Source organism: Lissotriton vulgaris, chromosome 5, assembly GCF_964263255.1.
Source record: "Lissotriton vulgaris chromosome 5, aLisVul1.2, whole genome shotgun sequence".
Lineage (NCBI taxonomy): Eukaryota > Metazoa > Chordata > Amphibia > Caudata > Salamandridae > Lissotriton > Lissotriton vulgaris.
The window spans coordinates 2010238902-2010256899 of NC_141693.1; the positions used below are offsets into that span (position 1 = coordinate 2010238902).

At 51.5% G+C, this 17998-nt stretch overlaps 1 protein-coding gene across 2 annotated transcripts in view; it reads right to left on the reverse strand.

Moving 5' to 3' along the window:
* The window catches only part of ASS1 (argininosuccinate synthase 1), a 286380-nt gene that overhangs the window by 178724 nt on the left and 89658 nt on the right, over positions 1-17998 (reverse strand). The gene's annotated exons all lie outside the window — the stretch shown is intronic.

Here is a 17998-nt window from a genome sequence, read left to right on the forward strand (position 1 = left end):
GTGGTCCCCACCTCCTTCCCCTGCATCTCTGCCAGGCTGAAGGGGAGCAGCTTTAGCGTCATTTCCTGTTTCCGCCTGCCAGCTCTCTTGTGATTGGACGGGGCGTGCTCTGCTGTGGCCACCAGTGGCTCCATCAATGTGTCTGTCAGAGCCTGCGGGACTCCATTATAGGGGTTCGTTGCACGTGTATCCTGGGGGATGTCTGGCCATAACCCCTGCAGACAACTCTTACCCCAAAACCCTGTCTACTGCTTCACAAATGTGAACTCCTGCTGACATTGTAATCTTTTCCGTGATTGTATAGCGCTTTGAAACCCATTTCAGTTTGAGGTTCCACTATAAAGACACTTTTTGGGTCGAGCCTGGGCAGCGTGTGCGCTGCTGTCTGAGGCATGCTGTATTGAGGTTGGGACTTAAAGCTCCGCCCACTCTCCACCCATATTTTTCATTGGCTTGTGTCACTGTCCACTGTAAACTGTGGATTTTCATTAGTGAATAGGCTTAGCAGTCCCTCCTTAGTACCGCCTTGTCTTATTTTGTAACATCTCATGAGGACACCCCCTGTTACGTGTGTTGATACTCGGTAGCCGTTAATTGCAGCCTCCAAGCACTATCTTCTCAAATAGCTTTGTCCTGTTTGCTGTTGCAGGTAGGAGACTCTCCTAATGCTACATGCGCTCTCCTAATGCTTTTTTTTAAATGAAAGAATGCAGGGTTCGAGGCGCTAGCTCTGCATTTATCGTGGCCTGTTTGTAACAGCTCCCCCTGTCTGCCACACAACAGAAGGCGCACACGCCTGAGCCACAAGCCAAGCTCAGTTTCTTCCTGTAGCTGACACAGGGGCTCCTCCGTGCCATGTGGCACCCACACAGAGCCCAGTCCACGCCTTTTAGCCACCAGAAAATTGCATCTTGGGACTTGTAGTTTCATGTTTTCTATTTTGAGTATGGGCGTAAAAAACGGAGGCATGTTATAAAAAAACTTGAAACACAGCAACGGCTGAAGTGTCACGCCTTGATGTGAGGTCACGGGGAAGAAATGTCCTCACAGATGCTTTCGATGTGTACAGGAAGCACCGGAGGGACACCGCTTTCATCCTTCTGCTCAGTCTGGGGTTTGGGGGAAGCATTCATTCTCTGCACATTTGGGGCGCAGTGGCCACTCGTGAGTGACATGACCCGGCGGGCTTACAGAGAGCCTTCGCCCGCTGCATTCACGAACGGAGAGGCTAAGTGTATGAAAGATTTCAAAAGCGGGCTTCTGGCGCCATCTGGCGGCCACAGGAATAACACCCGGCTGAAAGGTGACCGGAAGCCGCGCAGGCACGCGGACTCGTGCATTTGAGGCAGAGGTCGAAGTGGGCAGGATCCAGGCACCCGCTGCAGGAATAACGAGGGCTATGAAGCCTGTGTGGGCCATGAATGCACACGAGCGAACCCAGAAAAAAAATCAAAGGATTTTGGGCGATATACTTAGCAATTACTAAGAAATGAAAGTAACATTCTAGCAATTTTGGATCTGGGGGCGTGGCCTCTGGCGAGGCATAGCACCCATGTTTCTGCATTCGCCTCTAATTGAAGGCAGCTTGCCTGTCTTTAGTTAGGATGTAGGGTCGAACACACCCTGCAGCTCAGTTTCATAGCATTAGCTTTTTTTTTAGGTCTCGCCTGTTGTCGATGCGCATGCGCATCGAGCAAAGCGAGACTATTGCGAGTTATCCACTCTTTATCCACACTGCAAGGAATCGTGGCGATTCCTTGCAGTGCACGATAAATTTAAGGTCAATGCGCATGCGCATTGAGCTTATGCGCATGCGCATTGACCTTAAAAGTCACGGGCGCGTGCACGTCCGTCTTTGTTTACCCCTCCGCCCCCTCCCGCCGTGTCGCATTTCTCCTCCCCCTCCCCTCTCTTCCTTTCGTCTTCCTGCCGTGTCGCACCTCTCCCCTCTCCGCCCCCTCCCCTGCCCGCCCCCTCCCCTGCCCTCCGTCTTTGTTAACCCGCTCCGCCCCCTCCCGCCGTGTCGCATTTCTCCTCCCCCTCCCCTCTCTTCCTTCCGTGAATCAAGCGGTATGGTGGAAGTCTGGCTGCGGCCAGACGCAGAGAACTGAAGCCTCTCTTGTCGCCTGCGTCCTGGAAATATTTTATTTCACGGCTACGGTTGGACCCCCATCAAAACTTGGACGAGGTATGAATTTCTTGGCGTTAAACGAGGTGGAAATATGCACAGCCATTTTGTTTGTGTTGGCCATCATAAAGATGGCCCAAACCTCCCAATGCTCTACCGGGAACACTGTCCAATGCAAGGCGCGTGCTACTGACCAGCCAGAAGCAAGCACGCTTAGGTGTCGCATCCACAGACCAGCCGTCATCCGCACTAAATCACTGGGGGAAATATATTACCCTGACTGACCCTGCTCTGAATCTAGATCCAGGCAAGTGTATCACCTTGCCATTAAAAGGCAAACATTGCATAAACTTATGAGAACTATAGAGCGGGGTAGAGCTAAAACCTGGAAAGCACAGTTCTCAGAGGGAGTCCAGAAGTTTACTCCACAAAAGAGGTCTGTGAATTCTACTGTGAGAAAGAAAACTCACTACTTGCTTAATTCAAACCAAGCCAAACAGTAATGGTTGCAAATTAAATTCTGCAACCGTTTACCGGGTACAAAGGACTTTGCACCATGGCGAACTTGCTTTTTTAACCTAAAAACCCATAAAACATACATAAAGTGAGGACAATGGTGGGTATTGAATTTCCGTGCAACATTAAAAGCGAAAACAATTCCATAAGTAGTGAGACATTTTTTATAACTGCCCTTCTTGATGGCTTTGCCTCCTTGCTCTGACCTCCCGCCGTGTCGCATTTCTCCTCCCCCTCCCTTCCGTCTTCCTGCCGTGTCGCACCTCTCCCCTCTCCGCCCCCTCCCCTGCCCGCCGTGTTACGGTGAAAGGCTTGTTTAGTTTGCTGCCCCAGAAGTCGAACAGAGTTTGAGATTGCTCTGGTTGGTAAGCCTCCTTGTTTTCCAATTGCATGCTACCTTCATCATAGGGAGTCGCAAGTTTTTCTTTGGTTGTTCGATTGCTATATTTTTGCAGTCGGTGTTGGTAACTATATTTTGAATGTTTTAGAAATTGTGTAAATATCTACTAATACCGTTTCGCGCAGACGGTTGTCTCTAAAGGAAAGCGCTTGTCATTCTCATGCTCTCTTTTGGTAAAAGTTAACAAAAGAGTGAAAGTGTGCTCACCTTCGTAGAAGTGGTTGCAGTGCCAAAGTTTGAATGGGTTACTTGCATTGCTTTTTCCCCAAACCATTTTGTTGTGGTTTTGCACATTCAGGTGATGCTTTAGCTAGTAAATGTTCGTCTTCTATATATCTCTATGGTATATAACAGCATGGGAATTGACAACGACATATACTTTGTAGAACTAAGAACCCTAAACCATTATCCCGCACCGCCCCCCTCCACGGAATGTCCATGACTCGCTAGTACTTTCAATCACTTTTTGACGTAAATGATGCCTTTTTTATGTCTCCTCTTATATGTTGGTTTTATGAAACCTTAAAAAGAATTAGGAAGACGTTTTACAGTGAACTTGGTTGTATAGTTAAGTGGTGATATTCCCTTGTCGCCTCCTCGTCGAAAAGGTTAAGAACGGATGTATAAAGTTGGGTTAATTCCTATATTCCCCACGCATTGGATATGTTATTCACTGTATGCCGCCTATATACCGAAACAGTGTTTCCCTCCCCTCCTCACGTCTTTAGATTTAATGTCCTGGAAATATTTTATTTCACGGCTACGGTTGGACCCCCATCAAAACTTGGACGAGGTATGAATTTCTTGGCGTTAAACGAGGTGGAAATATGCACAGCCATTTTGTTTGTGTTGGCCATCATAAAGATGGCCCAAACCTCCCAATGCTCTACCGGGAACACTGTCCAATGCAAGGCGCGTGCTACTGACCAGCCAGAAGCAAGCACGCTTAGGTGTCGCATCCACAGACCAGCCGTCATCCGCACTAAATCACTGGAGGGAAATATATTACCCTGACTGACCCTGCTCTGAATCTAGATCCAGGCAAGTGTATCACCTTGCCATTAAAAGGCAAACATTGCATAAACTTATGAGAACTATAGAGCGGGGTAGAGCTAAAACCTGGAAAGCACAGTTCTCAGAGGGAGTCCAGAAGTTTACTCCACAAAAGAGGTCTGTGAATTCTACTGTGAGAAAGAAAACTCACTACTCGCTTAATTCAAACCAAGCCAAACAGTAATGGTTGCAAATTAAATTCTGCAACCGTTTACCGGGTACAAAGGACTTTGCACCATGGCGAACTTGCTTTTTTAACCTAAAAACCCATAAAACATACATAAAGTGAGGACAATGGTGGGTATTGAATTTCCGTGCAACATTAAAAGCGAAAACAATTCCATAAGTAGTGAGACATTTTTTATAACTGCCCTTCTTGATGGCTTTGCCTCCTTGCTCTGACCTCCCGCCGTGTCGCATTTCTCCTCCCCCTCCCCTCTCTTCCTTCCGTCTTCCTGCCGTGTCGCACCTCTCCCCTCTCCGCCCCCTCCCCTGCCCGCCCCCTCCCCTGCCCGCCGTGTTACGGTGAAAGGCTTGTTTAGTTTGCTGCCCCAGAAGTCGAACAGAGTTTGAGATTGCTCTGGTTGGTAAGCCTCCTTGTTTTCCAATTGCATGCTACCTTCATCATAGGGAGTCGCAAGTTTTTCTTTGGTTGTTCGATTGCTATATTTTTGCAGTCGGTGTTGGTAACTATATTTTGAATGTTTTAGAAATTGTGTAAATATCTACTAATACCGTTTCGCGCAGACGGTTGTCTCTAAAGGAAAGCGCTTGTCATTCTCACGCTCTCTTTTGGTAAAAGTTAACAAAAGAGTGAAAGTGTGCTCACCTTCGTAGAAGTGGTTGCAGTGCCAAAGTTTGAATGGGTTACTTGCATTGCTTTTTCCCCAAACCATTTTGTTGTGGTTTTGCACATTCAGGTGATGCTTTAGCTAGTAAATGTTCGTCTTCTATATATCTCTATGGTATATAACAGCATGGGAATTGACAACGACATATACTTTGTAGAACTAAGAACCCTAAACCATTATCCCGCACCGCCCCCCTCCACGGAATGTCCATGACTCGCTAGTACTTTCAATCACTTTTTGACGTAAATGATGCCTTTTTTATGTCTCCTCTTATATGTTGGTTTTATGAAACCTTAAAAAGAATTAGGAAGACGTTTTACAGTGAACTTGGTTGTATAGTTAAGTGGTGATATTCCCTTGTCGCCTCCTCGTCGAAAAGGTTAAGAACGGATGTATAAAGTTGGGTTAATTCCTATATTCCCCGCGCATTGGATATGTTATTCACTGTATGCCGCCTATATACCGAAACAGTGTTTCCCTCCCCTCCTCACGTCTTTAGATTTAATAAGTAACGTTTTTTATATCAAGGAATAGGGGTAAAATAAAGCAAACTGTGTTTTTTATCTCGCTCTTGGGGCGAGGGGCCCTGACCCCTCTCTCACGGTCTTGTATGTTTTCCTTTGTTTTTCTTCACATATGGCGCTCAAAGGCCTGTTTACATTTCCAAAGTAGATAGTCTAGGTCCCCTGCAAGGCAGAGACATGCAAATCAGTTTCTCGATCTGCTGCAATAATTACTGGCAATTAAGGGCCTGGTTCTCCCTTCTTTGAGGGCAACTCTGCGACACTACGCCGCCCTCAACCCCTCACTCACTCACCCTCACTCACTCACCCTCACTCACTCACCCTCAACCCCTCACCCTCACTCACCCTCACTCACTCACCCTCAATCCCTCACCCTCACTCACCCTCAACCCCTCACCCTCACTCACCCTCAACCCCTCACCCTCACTCACCCTCAATCCCTCACCCTCACTCACCCTCAATCCCTCACCCTCAATCACTCACCCTCAACCCTCACCCTCACTCACCCTCAACCCCTCACCCTCACTCACCCTCAACCCCTCACCCACACTCACCCTCAACCCCTCACCCACACTCACCCTCAACCCCTCACCCACACTCACCCTCAACCCCTCACCCACACTCACCCTCACCCACACTCACCCACACTCACCCACACTCACCCACACTCACCCACACTCACCCACACTCACCCACACTCACCCTCAATCCTCACCCTCAATCCCTCACCCGCACTCACCTCAATCCCTCACCCTCCTCACCCTCAATCCCTCACCCTCCCTCACCCTCCCTCACCCTCACTCACCCTCACTCACTCACCCTCACTCACCCTAACTCACCCTCACTCAATCACCCTCACTCACTCACCCTCACTCACCCTCACTCACGTCACCCTCACTCTACCCTCCTCACTAACCCTCACTCACCCTCACTCACCCTCATCTGCACCCTCACTCACCCTCATCTCACCCTCACTAGCCTCTAACAGACCCTCACCGCTCACTCACCCTCAACCCCTCACCCTCACTCTCCCTCAATCCGCACTCAACCCTCAACCCCTCATCCTCACTCACCCTCAATCCCTCACTCACCCTCACTCACCCTCAACCCCTCACTCACCCTCACTCACCCTCAACCCCTCACCCTCACTCACCCTCAATCCCTCACTCACCCTCAACCCCATCTCACTCTACCTCACCCCTCACTCACCCTCACTCACCCTCAACCCCTCTCCACTCCTCACTCACCCTCAACCCCTCACTCACCCTCACTCACCTCAACCCTCACTCACCCTCACTCACCCTCACTCACCCTCACGTCACCCTCACTGCACCCTCACTCACCCTCACTCACCCTCACTCACCCTCACTCACCCTCACTCACCCTCACTTCACCCTCAACCCCTCACTCACCCTCAACCCCTCACTCTCCCTCAACCCCTCACCCCCACTCACACTCACTTCACACTCACTCACACTCACTCACGACTCACCCTCCCTCACCCTCCCTCCCTCACCCTCCCTCACCCTCCCCTCACCCTCCTCACCCTCCCTCACGCCTCCCTCACCCTCACCGCTCACGCAGACACTCGACCCGCACTCACCCTCACGTCACGCTCACGCACCCTCACTCACGCCTCACTCCAGCCCTCACTCACTCACCCTCAGCTCGACTCACCCTCACTGCACCCTCACTCACCCTCACTCACCCTCACTCACCCTCAACCCCTCACCCTCATTCACCCTCAACCCTCTCACCCTCACTCACCCTCAATCCCTCACTCACCCTCAATCCCTCAGCTCACCCTCAACCCTCATCCTCACTCACCCTCAATCCCTCAATCCCGTCACCCTCACTCACCCTCAACCCCTCACTCACCCTCACTCACCCTCAAACCCCTCACTCACCCTCACTCACCCTCAACCCCTCACTCACCCTCACTCACCCTCACTCACCCTCACTCACCCTCACTCACCCTCACTCACCCTCACTCACCCTCAACCCCTCACCCACACTCACCCCCACTCACCCTCACTCACTCACCCTCACTCACTCACCCTCACTCACTCACCCTCACTCACTCACCCTCACTCACTCACCCTCACTCACTCACCCTCACTCACTCACCCTCAACAACCTCACCCTCACTCACCCTCAATCCCTCACCCTCACTCACCCTCAATCCCTCACCCTCACTCACCCTCAATCCCTCACCCTCACTCACCCTCAATCCCTCACCCTCACTCACCCTCACTCACCCTCAATCCCTCACCCTCACTCACCCTCACTCACCCTCACTCACACTCACCCCTCACTCACCCTCACTCACCCTCACTCACCCTCAACCCCTCACTCACCCTCAATCCCTCACCCTCACTCACCCTCAATCCCTCACCCTCAATCCCTCACCCTCAATCCCTCACCCTCAATCCCTCACCCTCAATCCCTCACCCTCAATCCCTCACCCTCAATCCCTCACCCTCACTCACCCTCACTCACCCTCACTCACCCTCACTCACCCTCACTCACCCTCACTCACTCACCCTCACTCACTCACCCTCAACACCTCACCCTCACTCACCCTCAATCCCTCACCCTCACTCACCCTCAATCCCTCACCCTCACTCACCCTCAATCCCTCACCCTCACTCACCCTCAATCCCTCACCCTCACTCACCCTCAATCCCTCACCCTCACTCACCCTCACTCACCCTCACTCACCCTCACTCACCCTCAATCCCTCACCCACTCACCCTCACTCACCCTCACTCACCCTCACTCACCCTCACTCACCCTCACTCACCCTCACTCACCCTCACTCACCCTCACTCACCCTCACTCACCCTCACTCACCCTCACTCACCCTCACTCACCCTCACTCACCCTCACTCACCCTCACTCACCCTCACTCACCCTCAACCCCTCACTCACCCTCAACCCCTCACTCACCCTCAACCCCTCACTCACCCTCAACCCCTCACTCACCCTCAACCCCTCAACCCCTCACCCTCACTCACCCTCAACCCCTCACCCTCACTCACCCTCACTCACCCTCACCCTCAACCCCTCAGCCTCACCCTCACCCTCACTCACCCTCACCCTCAACCCCTCAGCCTCACCCTCAACCCCTCAGCCTCACCCTCACCCTCAACCCCTCAGCCTCACCCTCACCCTCACTCACCCTCACCCTCACTCACCCTCACCCTCACTCACCCTCACCCTCAACCCCTCAGCCTCACCCTCACCCTCACTCACCCTCAACCCCTCACCCTCAACCTCATGCTAAAGATTTACAAAAAAAAACCATTAACAATTCTAAAAGCACTAACTCTAATGCTGCGAGACCTATTGCATTTCTAATGCTTGTTCTTTCACTGAAGTCCTTTTGCACAGTTTGGTCATAAGGTCTCTTGAGGCCCTAGCCAGCGGGAAAACCTGCGGCGTCCCATTTTTAGTGCACCCCAAAATGTTTTTGAGCAGCGAAAGCCAGTGTTTCATTTTAATAGACATTGAGGTGTTACTACCAACGTTTTTAAATAAACTGTTGCGCAGGCCTAGAAGTTCTTTTTCCGACTTTCTGGAAACATCAATGGCAAATGGAGCTTTTTAATGCAGTGCGGGTAACATTAAGTAAAACAAAATATGTTTCATTGTAATGTGGAGACTGGTTTCCTCTTAGACATTTTGTGGGAACTGGTGAGTGGAGCCCTTTAACGCATTTTGGGCTGCTAATATTGCCTAAACACACCCTAGCATTACACAGGATGTGAAATGAGATTTTTCGCGCCAATAATTTTTAAAGAAAAGGCATGGAACAATTAAAGCACATGGGACGATAGGAGTTATCGGCATATGGTACAGTTTGAGGAAAAAGCACAAAAGAAATTGGATTTAAAATGCACCTAGAAAAGAAGTGCCTGTATAAGAGGTTGGTATCTGTGAAAGCGGCGGCAAGCTGGGGCTGATTCAGCAACATGATGAGCAACAGAATAGATGAAGTATTCCCCGACATGTGATTTGCCTTGACCCAGCCCTACCAGCCTTTCACAGACACCACCTGCAGTGAATATTGATCATGAAGCCTCCCTTTATACTGAATTCTAGCATTCATATAGTGCTCTCTGTTCCTCTTGGCCAGGCTTCAAGGTGCAGTCCAAGTGGACGAATAAATAGGACGTCATCTTAGATGGCGTGGAAGGGTCTTGATTGTGGCATCCTATGAAGCGTAGAGCATTGACGTCATGCACGAGCACCCTCTCAGTGTGCCCCGACCGGGTCACGTCGGCATGTAAACGCCCCACAGCGGGCGGTGGGCGAGAGTCAATGCGCCATGCAACGCTTTCTGAAGCTTCTTGGGAGAGCCCTGCTCTCTGCTGGTGAATACCAGCTCCAGGAGCTTAGATGCTCATTCTTGAGAGTGAGGCGAGAGCCAAGGGTTGGATGCCAGGGTAAGGGAAGGTGCCGCCTAATGGAGTGCGGTTGGAGCTGCCTGGGCACTAAAACAGCCCACCCCGCTTGAGGCACTGCTACACCAACAGTAAATACTTTATGGAGTCTGCCCAGTTGGGATAGAAGTCACGACCCCTGTAAGCACTTGCGCACCTCCAGTGGACCACTGGAGAGTCCACCCAGTTGTGACAGGACCGGGACCTCTGGTGGCGCTGTCAGACCACCAGCAGACCACTTTAGGAGGTCTATCCAGTTGAAAAACGAGCCCACCCTTAGGAGGCGCTGTCAGACCTCCAGAAAACCACTTTATGAACCCTACCGGGTTGCGATAGGAGCCCGACCTCTGGAGGCGCTGTCAGACCACCAGCAGACCACTTTATGAGGTCTATCCAGTTGAGAAACGAGCCCACCCTTAGGAGGCGCTGTCCGACCTCCAGAAAACCACTTTATAAACCCTACCCGGTTGCGATAGGAGCCCGACCTCTGGAGGCGTTGTCAGACCACCAGCAGACCACTTTATTGGGTCCATGCAAGAGCAAGAGAAGGCCCAACACCCGGAGGCACATTTAGACCAGGGTAAGATCATGACATGTCATGGCGAAATCCAGCTTAGCTGCAGGCCCTCCACCACTGGATCCAGACATGCCTCACTGCAGAGAGCAAGATCAAGCTATGCGCATGGCCAATGCCTATTATTAGCGTCAGAGAAACGAGTAACAACAATGGTCATGCTTCAGCTAATTAGAATTGATAATGCTCGTATTCTGAGGACAGGAGGCTGTGATTCAACATTACTGAGGTCTGCGTAGGGGCGGTGGACTCCGGAGGGCCACAATCACTTTTGATCTTACCTTGCCACCTCTTTCATCTACAATCTTGGTTAGACCCTATTTATTTATTTATTCAGGAGCTTGTATAGCGCAGCTACCCCCGACGGGGGTATCCCGGCGCTTTGGACAGGCAAAGCAGGAGAGAAGGCTTAGTGGTATTTAGATGCTGGAGAAGAGCCAAGTCTTAAGGTCACGGCAGAAAATAGGTTCTGAGTTACTCAGTCGTAGTGGCAGAGGTAGGCTGTTCCAGGTTTTGGCGGCGATCACCGAAAATGCTCTGCCTCCCATTCTCGCGCGACAAAAGCGGGGGGGATGTGAGAAGGTGTAGGTGATTGGATTTAAGGGCGCCGCTAAACTGGGTGAGTTTGAGCCGGGCTCTCAGGTAGGCCGGGCCCGTACTCCGAAGTGATCTGAAAACCAGTACCATAGAGTTGAATTGGATGCGTTTGGCCACTGGAAGCCAGTTGAGTTTTTTAAGGTAGGGGGAGATCGAGTGGCGATAGGGGATGTTGTAAATCAGCCTCGCAGCCGCGTTCTGGACCATCTGCAAGTGTCTGATCAGGTACGTGGGAGCCCCTGCCTACAGACTATTAGCGTAGTCTAGGTGAGAGGTGATGAACGCATTGACAATGGTCCTGTGAGAGTCCTGAGGGAGGAAGGGGAACATTTTATGGAGGGTGCAGAGTTTCCTAACACAAGCTGCAGAAACTTGGTCAATTTGGTTTTTGCATGAGAGTTCACTATTGAGCCTGACACCTAAATTCCTGGCCGAAGACACAGGTTTCGGAGAGGGGTACAATTCAGATGGCCACCAGAGGGGGGGGGGGGGGGGGGGGGGGGGCTAGGTTGATTGAAGAACTTCACCTCAGTTTTGTCCGAGTTTAGTTTGAGGGCGCTCAGGGCCATCCAGGAGGAGATATTAAGCAGGCAACGTCTGAAATTGGAGAAGGTCGCTTCTGAGTGGTCTCTGAATGAAAACACAAGTTGGGTGTCGTCTGCGTACGAAATCACACGGACTCCACATGTTTCAATTACTTTAGCCAGGGGGGGGAAGATAGACGTTAAAGAGTAAAGGGCTAAGTGCTGAGCCCTGAGGGATGCCGCAGTTAAGAGGCTTCTCGCTGGAAACAAAAGGCTGCAGAGAGGCCACTTGAGAGCGGTTGGTTAGGAAGGATCTAATCCATGTTAGGAGGAGGCCTTGAATTCCGAGACTGAGGAGTCTCTCAACCAAGATGCCATGGGAGACAGTGTCGAATGCCGCAGACAAGTCGAGGAGCACTAACGTGGCTGACTCGCCTGAGTCGACACATTCGCGGATATTTTATGACACCTCCAGGTGGGGGGTCTCTGTGCTAAAACCGGATTGAGAGTCGTGAAGGAGGTGCCCGGATTCGAGGTAGGTGGCGAGTTGCTCTTGGACATTTTTTTCAAGAACCTTTGCAGGTTTGGGAAGGAGGGAGATGGGGCGGTAGTTTTTTTAAATTGAGGGGTCAGCATCAGGTTTTTTCAGAATAGGTATTAGCATGAGCTGTTTACAGGCAGAAGGGAATACTCCAGATTGTAGGGAGGCATTCCAGATGGGGTTCAAAGGAGAGATGATAAGGGGTGCAACAGAGCTAAAGAGAGGCAGGCAGAGGTCTTTCGGAGAACCAGATTTACAAGTGAGCCATTTTTGAAGAGCATCTTCATGGGGGATGGGGGTGCAGGAGGTAAATGATAGGGCATTGGTGTTGGTAATTCCAGTGGTTTGTTCTGGAGGTTGCTGGGAGGGGTTAAAGTGGAGTAGATGTCAGCAATTTTATCATAAAAAAAGTCTGAGAGGCCATCGCAGAGTTCCTGGGTGGGAGATTTTGGCGAGTTGCACGTGGAGTTAATTTTATTAACAAAATAATCCTTCATTACAGCGCGTTTTTGTCTATGAAAACTCTTGGTAGCGGCTCTATATGTAGCTTTTTCCTGGTTGTCGTGCATAAATCTCCAGTTTTGCAATGACTCTTGGCGGCGCGTGGTGCGGGGGTGAACCACGGGGCGGGAGGTTTTTTGTCTTGAGGATACAAGGGGTTGTATGGGGCCAACCTTATCAAGTGCAGAGGAGAGCCACTCGTTAAAACTGGTAACATCAAGCTCTAGATCACACTTATCCGAGGCAGGGAAGCGCCGGGGGCGGGGAGGAGCAGGACTCTCTGCCCCATTCCCTGCTAAGCTCCTGGGCACATGAAGGTAGATGTGGGCAAGGGGAGGAGATGAGGCTGAAGGGGAGTAGAGAATGGTCAGACCAGGGGAGCAGCGGTCAGGAGGTTGGGGTGATTAGTGAGCAATAGATCTAGGGTATGTCCAGCCCGGTGAGGAGGACCCTTCACCCTCTGGGTAAGATGAAGGCCATTTAAAGCGTCAAGTTGGTTGGCTTTTGCGCAGCCAGTGTCATCGATGTGTAGGTCAAAGTCGCCGCGGACAGTGGAGAGCGCGTGCTTCAGTGAAAGGTCAGCCACAGTGTCGTAGAAGTCCACAAGATGTTGAGGTGGGAGCAGGGGGGGGGGGGGGTCTATAAATGAGACCCTATTCCCTTTTTCTCCCCACATCTTTCTGAAATCCTCTGCCTGTACATCTCACACATCTCCCTCCTCTTCATCACCACCTCCCCACTCCCTCCTTCTGCTTGTGGCAGCTCCCTTGCCTTCTCAATTTTTTTCTTACTTCACCCGCAAAGACAGTCTTTTCTTCAGACAAGATTTTATTTTCCTTTGGTGCAGTCAGTCTTTTGACAGCGGTGTCCGTTCTTCACGCACTTTCACGTGCAATGGTAATTCCAAGAGGCACATATGTGACCATTGCTCTGTTGTAAGAGGCCAAGGATTGGATGAGCATGTAGTCTGAACACGTTTATGGCCACTGACCGACACTGAGAATCTCGCACCACCTTCAACCTCAGCTCCAGAGCTCTCAACCGTGTCCCTTCATGAACTCCCATAGACACCCCGATCTCACCAGAACCCCTAGAGGCGACTCATGTCGCAGGGTGCGCCGCACAAGACTCGCAGGTTACACAACAAACAACGGAAATACAACATCAAGAGAAAGCAAATACACTCAGGCAAGGCAAGTGTGTGTGATGTAAACAGGGGCTCGGTCGCTGACATAGAATAACTTAAGGGTTTTCATGACCATAATTAAAAAACAGTCAGTGTTTTTGCCTGTAAACTTAAGGACGTGAACCCAGGGCCTGGTGGGGACCCGGTTTAAAGTAGGTTTTGTATTGCTTCGGGGTGAGGCCTTACACGACCCCTTGCACTTCAAGCCCTGCTTGCAGCCTGCACGGGTCACGTGCAGACGCCCTCTGCCCCCCCCACGCCCCCCAAGCAGAGGAGGCAGGGTTCCCTCAGAGTGGACACCCTGCTGGCAGGACCCACTGGAGCAGAGGCTGGGGGACAACAGCTCTGGCTGCACCCCCAGTCTGAGTGCCCTGCCTCAAACAGGAAGTACCCCGAGTAACTTCTAGTGTCCGTGCAGGGAGCAGATGGGGTGGGGGGGGGGGGGGGGGGTGGAGGGGAATGGGTGTGGGCACTCGTGAAACACCACAAATCACGTCAGTGGGTGACCCTCACTTGGGGGGGGGCGGCCTTGGGAGGGTCTGAGGGTTCCCTGGGGAGGGCCTGGCCCTCGTGGACACCCACTAAAACTAGGCAGGACGGGATCTGTTGGGAACTACATTCCCAAACGTTGTTTTATCTCACCGAAAGAGTTCCCAGGCTTTTTGTTAAAGGAACAGTCCCTGAAGGGTTAATGCTGACCTCCACACCACAGCAGACGCCCTCTGCTCCCTCCAGCCTGAGGTCTGAAGAGGGCGAGGCAGCTACGGAAAAACAAAACTCTCTGATGCCTGCTGATTCTAAGAAGTGTAAACATGGGCGACTGATTCATCAGCAGATCTAGAGGCCTCTCCGCAGCCGGAGCAAGCTTCAACAGATGACATCATCTGGCATTCAAAGGACAGGGAGCTCTTCTTCCGAGAGGCCCCGAGGGCGTCACCTGTGCTGCGTGGCGTCCTTGGCATGGACACCGATGAAGACGGGCTGCAGGGGCAGCGGTCCAAGTGCCAGTACTCAATTCTAACTGATCCTCTGTGCACACTGAGCAGTGGACTGGACTGTGCTGTCTGGAGCCTGGCTTAGGCAGTGTGTAATACATGTGTTATACTGCAGCCGCCTTATGTAAACCTATTTAAAGCGAATGGCTTACATATTCTCAGCGCTTTCTGTCGCATGCTGGGGCATCATGGCACTTTAAATATACAGGCCACTATTCCCCAATTCGTCAGTCCAGAATCCTCTGCTTGGACAGAAACCAGCGGTCTTTCCTGCTAGAACAAAGCATTTGCCACAGATTGGTTGGACTGGCTTTTACTTTATTTACTTGTGTGCATCATATTTACAAGTAACACCAGCAGAGTGGAGGCGTCACACTGTCCTTCTAGCCAGGTCTGACCTTCCCCACATCACCCACAGCACCACCCTGCACTCGGGTCCGAGTCACCTTACTTCTTATGCACTTCAGCTGCTGGTCTGAGCTCTGTACCCCGTGACGTTTAGAAGTGCCCACTGGGTGAGGATTGGGGTGTCGGACAGAGGATGCTGACTTACCTTGTTGCCCACGCGTCAGGGCTATAACATAACAAGTGTATATGTAAAGTGCACGATTACAGGTAGGTGCCTTGGCGCTGAATAACAGAGGTTTTATTGTTACCCAACTTAATGGTACTCATTTTATCGACCTCAGATGGATGAAAGGCTGAGTGGACCCGCCGGGATTTGAACCTGTGACCATGAGGTCGAACACAGCCCCCTGCAATGGACGCATCAGTCCACTAAGCCACCAGGTCCGGCTCTTGGTGACGCAGCACACACGTGGCGCCATCACACACCCACAGCCACAGAGTACCTTAACAGTGTATCAATACCTTACATAGCTGGGACAATGTCAGGGCAAAACTGGCTTCTTAGCGGAGTAGAAAGAAATGCTAAACATGTCAACAAAGCTTCCTTCATCCACAGAGCTTTTAGGACATACCTGTATCCTGACGCGAGCAGGCCCCAGGCCCAGCTCCCGGTGCTGCTGCACCACTCTCCTTCCTACATGTTTTTCAGAGTTCCTTCTCCTGTTTTTGCCTCGTTTTTTACTGCATTCTCCGTCCTCTCCTCCATTCTTCCGAGTGCTTATTTCTGGGTTTGCCTCGTTTTTCACTGCTTTCTCCTCAACGCAGCTAGCAACTCCAGCGCCTTCAGACCCTCACGGGCGCTTTATAAACTCCGATTGGTTGATGTGAAATGCATTCTGTTATCTTAGTACAGAGACAGTCGCAGCGCTGTCAGTGAGACTGGATGGATTTCAATAAGAATTAGAAACACTTACTTCTTTCTGGTGAGATAGTGGTAGGGTCAATGCGCCTTCTGCAGAGACCTGCTCAGCCTCAGGGTTCACAGGTACAAACCTTGGCTGCGCCAACTCACCCTTCAGGCAGCTCATGAAGGGTTCGCCCTCTAGCCTGTGAAGAGGAGAATCTGCCGGATGAGGGGAACTCCCACTAGACGTGCCAGACACAGGGGTCTTCATTTTAGGACAGGTGCGTCTAAGAGCGCCATGAGTGATATTTGGGGGAAAGGGGTGCACTGCAGCAGAGAGGGGCTTCACGAGCGCCCCGGGAACGACTCGTTATGTGAATGTCATTACGTTGTGTGAGGTAAGATAGAGGTCTTTCACAAGAGCCCTGTGGGCTATCAGTGCACGATGCAGGCCACAGCACAGGTGCATTGTGGGCATCTCAGTAGGGAGAGAGTTAGGTCTCAGTACCGGGATCTCCGTGCACGATCTTCCTTGGGTTTGGCAGACACCTGGAACTGCGCATTTGTTTGCGTAAACCGCAGATACACCCTTTGAATGCCGGTGGGTGACAGGCACACAGTGTGCGGCTGGCAATGCCCGCCTGGAGCCGCCAGGGGCCGCTTTGTTGACTTCTGCTCACAGTAACCAAAGGTAGCTCCAGATTCTTGACTTTGGACCTGGCGCTAATCCCTGCAGGGTTTCCGTGTCATCACTAATCACTGGCCTGAGCTCTCGTGATCTTTACCACTGATGGAGACCCCTGCTGCTCTGGGGGCTCACGGCACGAGGGGATGAGGCCCTTTATAATGGAGTCACACACTCGGACGTGGGGGCCGCAGCCTCCGCTACCTCTTCGACAGAGGGGGCAAACGCCAGCTCCGGATGAGAAGCACTCGGAGCCCTTTGCTCTATAATGGACATCTGACCAGCATTATGATTCAGATCTCAAAACTTGGATTGGTTGAGTAACTTCAGTACCCCAGAGTGTAGGCCACCCCTAGAATCCCCCAGTGTTGACACTGCGAGGGGCGCATGAAGACCTTCCGTGACGCAATCTGTTCCCAGTCCCAGGACCCTGTGTACGTGTGTGCTCCGGGGGTATGGGTAGTGGTAAGACACTGGTGGGCCCAAGTGCATTCACACGATCAGTAGCCCCAGGCTATTAAGAGTCCTGTCCCAATGATCCTAGCCAATCCCCGAGTCTGCACCTCCTAATCCTACACCAATACTCACCGTTTAGGGGTATAAACCCTTCAGCTCTTGTCCTTACCCCAGTCCTCCGGCGGAATCTTTCGGGGACCAGATAGTTTCCTATGCCGATGACACCCAGCTCCTCTTTACTTGCGGGAAAGAAGCGGATTTTGATGGAGTATCCAGGGTTGCCTTGGGGCTGTTTTTGATTGGTTCCAGCTTAACAGCCTCAAGTGCAACTCGGATAAATCGGAGGTACTTTTCTTCGGCTGCAGATCGGACCCAGACTGGCAGGAATGGTGGCCTGCGAATATGTTTCCTCCTGCAGGCTCCTCCCAGTTAGCCAAGAACCTGGGGATAAAGATCGATAATGGCTTGACACTGCGATCCCAGATTCTTGGTCTTACTGGCACCTGCTTCGGTCTTCTCCGGATGCTCCGCAAGTTTCTTCCTATACTATCGGAGGATCACAGGAAGATAACAGTTCAGGCTATAATCAGTTCGAGAATGGATTATTCTAATATCCTCTATCTCGGCCTGCCGGAGTATCTGCTGCAACGACTGCAGGTGGTCCAGAACTCGGCAGCACGGGCCATTTTTGGATTACCCGGCCGTGCTAGAACCTCGGGCCTCCTGCAGTCACTCCATTGGCTCCCCATCCGGAAGCGGATAATCTTCAA